The sequence below is a fragment of the Mustela nigripes genome, chromosome 1 (assembly GCF_022355385.1).
Source record: "Mustela nigripes isolate SB6536 chromosome 1, MUSNIG.SB6536, whole genome shotgun sequence".
NCBI classification, from domain to species: Eukaryota; Metazoa; Chordata; class Mammalia; order Carnivora; family Mustelidae; genus Mustela; species Mustela nigripes.
The window spans coordinates 14154956-14165528 of NC_081557.1; the positions used below are offsets into that span (position 1 = coordinate 14154956).

A 10573-nucleotide genomic window follows, 5' to 3' on the forward strand; every position below is an offset into this window, starting at 1 on the left:
ATGGTCTTTGACTGGTACAAAGTCATTGGCTGTACCTTGTGCTCCCTGCTCATGGCCCGGATTTACATGGTAGGAATGTCAGATGCTTTGATACCCCTGACATTAACATCCCACTTATGTTTCCGTATGTCGTGTGATTCATCTTTTCTTCTGTGATAGCTCTCATCTCTTATTGTTGTCTCGCTTAGATACACAGGTCAAGGATTTCATTTTTTTGTTTTTACATTTTTGTCTTCATTGAGCTGAGCACCATTTTAGGCATTCTTGACTCTATCTTGTCCGTCTTGAAGATCCACTCTGCTGAGAGAAGATTCAAAGCTTCTCCACCTACACCTCCCACCTAGGAGTTGTGGCAATCTTCTGGGGAGCTATGCTTTTCATATTTTCCTGGCCAAATTCTTCCTTCTTCTTAGATTAAGACAAAATGAACTCTTTCTTTTATACTCCTGTGAGTCCTGTGTTAAATTCTTTGATTCACAGCCTGTGGAACAAGAATGTGAAAGAGATGATGGAAAAACTGAAAAATAAAATCTGATTTTAAGTAAGTAGTTATATAGTATAAAATATATATTTGTATACATATACACATAAACATACTCTTCTGATTTCATATATTGTATTATTTCACTATATTATGCTATGCTATTAAATTGTCATAAATAAATTAATTACAGAAAAATAAAAATAATAAAAAAATACAGAAGTATTTTACTATGTCACTATGATACCAATATTTGGAGTTTCCTAAATATGGCATATTTTACTGTACATCTCTATTTAAAATAATTCTCACTTAATATTTGGAACACTTTTCTGTCATCATCTTAGTGTGCTAATTTTGCATTTATTGTTTATTTTATGCATTATTTTAATTATTATAAGAACTATAAGTGTTTATTACATCGTTTATATTCCAGTGAATTCAATAATGTAATATAAATAAATAAAATTAATTAAAAATAAATAAAATTAATTAAATAAAATTAAATAGTCTTGCAAATATCATGATAACCTCTAAATCTCCCTGAAGTGAAAAGGTAAGAAACTCTAAGTTCAAACAAAATGCCTACCTGTAGAGTGTGGAGAAGAAATGATTCCTTGAAATTCTGTTTCAGATCTAAATGGTGAAGAGGGTACAGCGGGGGTGGGGAGAAAAAAAGGAATCCAGATAAAGAGGCTGGAATTACAGATCCTGGGGTGGATAGGACAATGTCTTCCTAGAGGTGATGTAATTGTAAGGAAACAAAATTTTCCCTTTCTTCCCTTCCTGGTTCTTGGCTGATTTAATAATTAAATTGATATAAGATAGATTAACAGGAGAAAAAAAATCAACTTTGTGTGTGCAGGATCTCATAAAAATAAAAATATAAAAACAAGACGTGGCCAAATAAGGTATCTGTTACAATTTTTAGAAAAAGAAACAATACATTTGTGAAGAATTGATATGACAAAGAAGTTTGGTTTCCATGTAGTAAATAAGTAAAGAAGTAACAGAGTTTGTCTATGTAGACTTCTCAGCCATCAGTTCCCTCTCTGGTGATGAGGAAGTCTCTCTCCTGGTCCAAAGGGAGTACATCTCACATAGAGAATTTATTTCCTGAAAGACAAAAGAGGCTCAGAGTGTCCTTCTTACACCTGCTATTCCTTAAGAAACTTTGACTTAAAATAATCAGTGGCTGGTGCACCTGGCTGGGTCAGTTTGTTAAGCATCTGACTCCTGCTTTCCACTCAGGCCATGATCTCAGGGTCATGAGATCAAGCTCCAAGCCAGTTCCATGCTCAGCAGGGAGTCTGCTTTTCTCCCTCTCCCTCTGTCCATACACCCACTACTCCCTTTATGCACACACATTCTCTCTCTTACATAAAAAGAAAAATCTTAAAAAAAAGATCAATAGCCAAAGTGGTATCTTTTGGGGTGGTGTATTTTGCCCCCCTTCAAAATCCAACAAGAGAAGGATAAAAGTGCAATGTGGAAAGTCCTGATAAAATACATCTTTGTGCTAAAATTCAACTCAGTCATTCCCACTTGGCTCTTCCTTCCCTCTGTCTTCTCCATCCTGGTTAAATGCACCTCTTTGTGGTTTAAGGCATCACTGTACTTGTGGTTCAGTTGATTTGACCATTGTCTCCAATATAAAACGATGAATGTTCTTTGCAGCAAGTTGAGTATCATTCTTATCAATCCCGTTTCTTTATCATGTCTGGGGCACAAAGTGTAAAAACACATAAATAATAAAAGCTACACCCTTGATAACATTTTTGAATATTCATTAGATATTTGTTAAAACATAATTAAATCAAGGTATAATGTGTGCCTTGTATATATGTATTTAAAAGCTTATAAGAAAATGCATAAAAAGGGTTGTAGATACTAAAGTAATAAACTTAAAAATATACTTATATTAATTACATGGGAAGTAAAAAAAAATCATCTGTATACTTTCTGGCTCATCTTCATTTGGCTCTGCTCAATTTTCTGATGTCAACCACTAGAAGCAGCTTTTTGAGAAAACATGGATATGTACCATGGAAGACTCAATGACATTCTTAAGTATCTATCAGATAGTACCCCTTAAGTAATTATAATTGTCCTTGCTGAAAGAATTTCAGAAAGAATTTCAGAATCAAACCTCAAAAGGCTCCTCTGCTTTTAAAGGTGACATATGTGGAAAACTATGACAGATTACGGGAAAAATGTGAAGAAAAAAAATCTATGGGAAGTTGTCTTTGGGGGAAAAATGTTTTAAGGGTTTCCACTTGTACCATATTTTCCCAATTTATCAATACTCTTCTGTTATTCTTTCTTATGAGTAGCAACATAGCAAAAGCCATTCTTTTTGAAATGTATTGAAGTGTAAACCAGCCAGTGGATCAGAGGCTTCTAATTCAGGAGTTATAAATATGCTATCATCCTTCCATATGACAAATGACAGTAATATCTTTTAAAGACTGATCTGATCTGCATATTGGCCTCTTGAATTACATCTAATGAGTCTGGACTGACGAGAAGGAAATCATAAACCAATTAAATGAGATATCTTAGGCTCAACGAATGTATGTCTAAAAATGGAAGAAACCAATTTAATTAACTGTAGGCTTCATCTCCCTGATTTATGTAATTAGAGAGTAAAAAAATCACTCACTAGGAATGTTGACTAGTAGACTTGTGACTTAAATAGGAACTTGGGGCAGATGGCCTGAACTAACCCTTCCATATGGGATTCTACAGAAATAGGAAAAAAAGAAAAAAAAAAACATTAAAAGGCTTTGGTTTATTCTGGCTCATTTACTTCCTTCCTCACCAGTTCCCTTCCATTCTCTGTGTGGCTACATCACAGGGTTCTCACAAAGTCACCAGGGACAGTGAATTATTATCCAGTATTATGTTATAAGTGACTATGGATATAATAGGCATGTTTCTGTACCTGGACTTCTTTCCTTCAGCCTTGCACTGAAATCCCTAAGGATAAAAATGAAATACTGATGGTAGATTTGGGCATTTGTACCACCTAGTGAGCAGATAGATGCATACTAATGATAGTCTGTCTAGCACCATGTTTTAGAATACAACAGAGGTAAAAACTCAATAACCCAAACCTGTGTGAAAGCCAGAGGCAGCAATTTTAAGACTCTTTGGACAGTCCTCTCCAGAAATATGCTGTGAGCCTGGCACTGAATACAACTTGAAATCACTGCGGTGTTTAACAACTTGCCCTTCCTCATTAGAACTCACACCCACTCTGTAAAGAGGATCCCTCACTAGATTATCTCTAAGACCCTTTCCACTTGCCATAATCCATTGCCCTATGCCTGGGTAAATGTATCCCCAGTATTGGAAATGTTAAAATAAAGGTAAGCAAACAAACCAAACAAAGGGCTTCCTCTTCATACAAAAGAATGGCGTTGTGTCTCGAAGCTGATTGGACCTAATGGTATGATACTGGCTAGAAGCTGTAGAAGTCTGAGTCCTTGTAAACACAGCTTCTTTCCTGACCTCATATCCACTTTGAGGATCTAACAGACACTTCACGGAAATTGTGGTACAACATTATTAGTATTCAGGTAGATAAAAATTAAAATCTCAGGCCTGTACCTTGACCCACCTAAAGAAGAGCCAAAATGAAAATGATTCATGATATTAACATCAAGTACTTGTGTAGAGGTGGGACAATTTTTCCTCTCACACACTGATAGCAGAAATCAGAACTGAGCCACAAACTTGGAAAACTGTGTGGCAGGATAGGTGGTCCCAAAATTCCTTCCCTACCTCTACATCCAATACAAATGAGTGACTATGGACATCCAAACCTTGTACAAAAATGATGGTAGTAGAATTATTTGGAAATGGACAGTAGCAAAGGATATGGTTGTCCATTGAGATACCACACAGTGAAGAAAGTTAGTAAGTTACCATCAGGTACAACAACACAAGGGAATCATATGCATAACAAGGACTATAAGACGTACAAGGTTACAAACCAAATGATTTCACTTCAATATATTAAAGAAACATACTGAACTATCATACTGGACATCAGTTTGTGTTAGGGCTCATAGTCTCTGAAATGCTCTCATGTTTGTGTTTTGTTTTAGGTCATGTGTGCAGAGATATTTTTATTCCTGAAAATCACTAGTTTTTTTTTTTTTAATAATACACACATACACAACTTCAAAATTAATTATAAAATTAAAGATATTTACTATCAGACTATAGACAGCTACATAATTGCAGACAGGAAAAAAGACAGCTGTAGCTGTAGACAGCTACAGAAATTTTAAAATCTCGTTTTTTTTTATAGAATGTTTTCAAGATAGTTCTGTAAAATTAATAAAGCCATTTCTAACTGTTAGAAATACGTCATTAATCACCTTATATGTTACTAAAAATGGTCCGCTTGCTTATAAAATAGAGATACTAGCAATGCACCACTCCTGATTTTCTTGTTTCCTATAACAGAAAGACTTAGTGAACTTGGTACCAGTATCATGCAGAGAACTTATTCAAAACAGCCCAAGACTCAGGGCCAGAAAACTATTATCTGAAGGAAGGTTTTTTGTTTTGTTTTGTTTTTGAGAGAGAGGACACACACGGGAGGTGAGTGGCAGAGGGAGAGAGAGAATCTTAAGTAGGCTGCATGCCCAGCACAGAGCTCTAAGTGGGGCTCGATCTCATGACCACAAGATCATGACCTGAGCTAAAATCAAGGGTCCAATGTTCAAATGACTGAACGACCCAGGTGCCCCTGAAGGAAGACTTTTTTTTTTTTTTTTTTTTCTTTTGAGCTTTTACTTATTTATTTGGCAGAGAGAGACAGTGAGGGAAGGAACACAAGCAGGGGGACTGGGAGAGGGAGAAGCAGGCTTCGGCCGAGCAGGGAGCCCAGTACAGGACTTGATTCCAGAACCCCGAGACCATGACCTCAGCCAAAGGCAAATGCTTATTGACTGAGCCACCCAGGCACCTCAGGGAAGGCATTTGTAAGTAGACAGTTCCTATGTGGTGCTATGTTTAGGGATGCCAGTGGCACCAAGGGAGTTCCTTAGTTAAGGACTTAGTTAAGTCTCTCACTTCTTAAATTTTACCTTTAGCCTTTCTCCTCATAATTAAAGAAAGCTGTTCTCTATTAACAAACAAACCCCTTTGGGAATTAATTTAGGTTATCCAATTTTGTGCAGTGTATTACCACACACGCTCCAGATCTAATGGGGACCAGGATGAGACCACGTTGTCTGGAGGGCAACCATGTTTATGATGTTCAAGTCTGGCTCTCCTGTGAACTGAGGGTAGCCTGAGGAGATTCGACCTCCCTGCAGGCAGAGAAGCACCTGCGGGGGGGAAAAAAAATGAGTAGGGAAAGGAATCAGAAGTTGATAGAGGATGACTGCTCCTCCTCCAAATAAGAGAGAGAGAGAGCAGTAGGAAAGCTCACATCACATGAGTTCATCTGATGGCAAGTTACTGGCCACTATTTAGGAGCTTTGAGAGTAGTCTTAGCAATTTTTCCTAGAGGAGTACATTTGGTATTTGACATTTTGATTATCACACAAAGAATAACAATACATTTAGGAAAAATACATTAACCATTGCCACGAAAATCACTTTTCCAAAAGTTCAAAGTGTAGTCATCTCTTTGACTTTTGCTTGAAGGGAAATCTAGTTTTATAGAAAGTACAGGAAATTCTGTAACAACAGAGACGAAGAGAGAAAAAAAAAAAAAAGTGCAAAACCTATGTCTATTGACTCCAGGTGAGGTTTCAGGAGAAATATGAAAATATCTGAAGCATTGGGATGCATAAGCTGGTAGATGCCCCATGAACCCTACTTTTTTTGAGTTTTGCCTACACAAATTTTGCAGTTAGGTTTGGGGCGATTAAATTACCTGCCTCAAAATTTACTATATGTGACATTTTTAACTTTTTTGGTAACATGAATCAAGAGTAGACACTTAAGGGGCTCCTGGATGGCTCAGTGGGTTAAAGCCTCTGCCTTCGGCTTAGGTCATGATACTGAGGTCCTGGGATCAAGCTCCGCATTGGGCTCTCTGTTCAGCAGGGAGCCTGCTTCTGTTTCCACCTGCCTCTATGCCTACTTGTGATCTTTGTCTTCCAATAAATAAAATCTTAAAAAAAAAGAAGAGTAGGTATTTAAAGAATACATAGCAATGTGTGCTTGTAAGTGCGTAGCAATGATTCACACACGTGACAAATTATGACTCTGGAAACAGACAACACTGGGATTATCCCCCTGAACTTTGAGGTTCCATAAATGCTAGGAAATAAAATTTCTTTCCTATTTGGTTCATGGAATTATGCAACACAGGGAGCTTTCAAATCACTTTTTCTTCACACCAGCATTAATAATGTTCAAGTACCCAGCTAATATAATTAATTGGATTACCTCCCATGTGGTAACACTTCTGTCCTCCACTGTCATTGGGTTCCCACCTTGGTGAAGTGGGACTGAGTCGTCTCTCATCTATTAAAAATCGGGGGAGTCTTTGGGAAATTTGTGAATTTTTGAATGTCACTTCAACACAAACACACTATCACATTCTGCTGGGGGTTTTGGAGTGCTAGCTTTTTAAGACAAAATTTGTTTCACTGAAATATATGCAGGAATCTCTTGTGAACATTTTCTGTAGATTCCATGAAATTTAGTGAGACTCTAGAGCCTGACTTATTACTTCTCATTTCAATTTCTGTATCATGTTATGATGTGGTTAGAGACAAGCCAGGACATGTGGTACATATGAAATGCATCATAATGCAATGTGCCTATAATTAGACAACATAAAACTTCTGACTATAGTTAAAAAGGCCAAGAGTGCCTTTATTTAAGGTCAATCTCTGTGCTCTTAAAAATCATTCACAGAATTTATTTTTAAAAATATGTCGATGTATGGGGCACCTGGGTGGCTCAGTGGCTCAGTGCCTTTGGCTCAGGTCATGATCCTGAGGTCTTGGAATCAAGTCCCGCATAGGGCGGACTGCTCAATAAGGAGCCTGCTTCTGCTTCCCCCTCTCTCTCTGCCTGCTTCTCTGCCTACTTGTGATCTCTGTCTGTCAAATACATAAATAAAATCTTTAAAAAAATTAAAATTTTTTTTTTAAATCTTTAAAATAATATATGTGGGGGCTGCCTGGATAGCTCAGTGGATTAAGCCTCTGCCTTCAGCTCAGGTCATGATCCCAGGGTCCTGGGATCGAGTCCCACATCAGGCTCTCTGCTAGACAGGGAGCCTGCTTCCTCCTCTCTCTCTCTCTCTACTTGTGATCTCTCTCTGTCAAATAAATAAAATCTTTAAAAATATATATATATATATGTGGATATGGTGGTTTCTGTGTGGTTCAGTAGGTTAAGTGTCTGCCTTCAGCTCAGGTCACAAACCCAAGGTCCTGGGATCTAGCCCCACATGCGTCAGGCTCTCTGCTCAGTGAGGGGTCTGTTTCTCCTTCTCCCTCTGCCCTCCATATGCTCGCTTCTAAATAAATAAAGAAAATCCTTAAAAAAATAAGACTATATAGATATGATAAATTATATTTGCATAATTTTATTCATATCAAAGTTTTTATGATATGTAGAATTACAAGTGGTCATTTGATAGAGGATATATAGAATAAAGTAATGTGCATTAATACAATGGAATCCATGGCCTGTATTCATCATATTTATTTATATATATGAGGTTTATATCATGACATCACTTATTTAAAAAATAAAAATTCAGTAACACAGACAAAAAAATGCAGTTATCAATAGGCAATGTGATATCAGTCAGTGTTTTTTTGCTGTTTCCACAAAAATCTACATGGTGAATCAATTTAATGGGAACAAGTTTGTGTATCTGTGTAAGTACCTGGACATGAATGGGTGTGTATTTGTTCTGTAAATTATGAAATTATCACAAATATCCATTCTAGTAGAGTATAGGGATTGGGGAATTAGAAATAAGGAATGCTTGTTGAATGGGGTCATTTTGCTATTCCTAAAATAGGTATAATTTTAAGTGGTAAGGTAGAGAAGGACATATTTTTTTAATGGTCTGTATTTCTTATTCAATCACCTTACCCCTATGAAATATCAGAAAACAAACCACCACGGTATAAACTATCTCACTTATTCCTATGAGAACCAATGTTGAGCACCAGGGACCAGACTCAGAGATGATTATATAATCCAGGTCAGTCAGGAGACAATGCTGAAGCCTCTTACAGACAGAACTGTGTGGGACAGAGGTCAGTAATTCTGGTACTAACTAACTAAATGTAACATTTTTTGCTCTTTCTCTCATTTATACCCCAGATTTTTTTTAACCCTTTTTTAACTGAAAGTACGAAATAAAACCAAGGAAGTGTCTGAGATATTATACAAACTTTCTTTTCAATTACTTTTATGAATCTACTTATTTAAAATAAATATACACATAGAAAGCAGGGAAAACAAAGAAAACAAGTATGGATTGCACAGATGTCACCTATTTTTAATATTTTTCATGTCTTATATTTTTATATATTCTTAAATTTTTTTTCTTAAAATTTTTAAGGAAATATTTTAAAAAATATGTTTCTACAGAGACTGATATTTAATTTAAATGAGTTTAAGCTAAGGGTTTGGAGACCGGTCCATTGATCACTAGATCATTATTCAGAATTCTTTTTAATCTCTTCTTCATATAACTTCATCTCCACATTTCCTAAATTCTCACAAACAGAGGAGGATTTGTATGATATTACATAAAATATATTGGTTTGGGTAAAATAAAATAGTTGAACATATAATTCAAGTGACCATTTTTTTTAAGCAAAGGGAGGCAGATTTCAACGAAGATGGGATAAAATAAAACAATATTAAAAGTCTGGGAATTTGGAAAAGGTACAGTTCAAATTTGAATCTCTCTGGAGTTTAGGGTTGTGGACAGGAGTACTTCTAACATGCCTCTTGTAGATCTGAGCTATTGGTGAATAGACCATCAAAATCCTAGTAAATTGAGGTAGAGAGACTCACACAGTAAACCACACTCTCTTGTTTGCTGCTCGGTCACCTGCTATCAGAATCTCTATGATTAGAGCCCAAATGTTCTTCATAATCTCCCCCGAGCAAGAGCAGGTGTCCGAAGGGAGCATGGTTAGACCTGGAAATTTCCTGTCTGCCCATTTTAGAGTGTGGCTCCTGGACACCCTCCAACTTGCTTCTCCGCAACCACACCCTCCCTGTTTCAGTGGGTCCTGTACCTCAGACTGGCTTTATCCCTAGTTTACTGAGACTGGAAAGGACATGGGGTGAGTGGGGAAGTGGAAGCATATTGTCTGAAGGAATTCATTATATGGCCCACTATTTTGGATTTTGGAGGGAAAACAAAAGAATATATTTATTACTGAATGCCTATTCAATATATTCATAACTGAGTGCTTCTCAGTTATGCCTCTCTATTATAGAATATAACAATATTTCTATTAGATGAAAAAAAAAAAAAGCCTTGCTGAACACATGGTAACCTGGCCTAATAATTGTAAGAACTACGGCCTTAAACAATGAAGACATTAATTTCCTTACAGAAGAAATAATTAGCAAAATTTATCATAAATGCAACATATGTTGGTATGCAAATAGCATGCTTTAATTTTTTAAATATTTTATTTATTTATTTGACAGATACAGATCACAAGTAGGCAGAGAGGCAGGCAGAGAGAGAGGGGAGGAAGCAGACTTCCTGATGAGCAGAGAGCCCGATGTGGGGCTCGATCCCAGGACCCTGGGATCATGACCCGAGCTGAAGGCAAAGGCTTTAACCCACTGAGCCACCCAGGTGCCCCAAATAACATGCTTTAATTTGGATGAAATTGTGCTACAAATTTTGTACAATGGTGTACAGACATAGGTAATACTATTATCAAATCAGTTATATTGATTTGGGTGTATTTCCAGGACAGTCTGGTTCACCTAAACAGCCCTGACATTGCTTGTCTCTCTTCCTAACTGTAGAAAAACAGAGAGAACCAGCAGTTTAACTACCCAGATAGTAAGATGGTTCCGTTTCCTTCTCTCACAAGCAGGGATTTCCAGATCTGAGAG

At 36.8% G+C, this 10573-nt stretch overlaps 1 pseudogene; it reads left to right on the forward strand.

Annotated features, from left to right (window-relative positions):
* On the forward strand, nucleotides 1-535 carry LOC132004661 (olfactory receptor 5W2-like; annotated as a pseudogene).
* The last annotated feature ends 10038 nt before the right edge of the window (nucleotides 536-10573 follow it).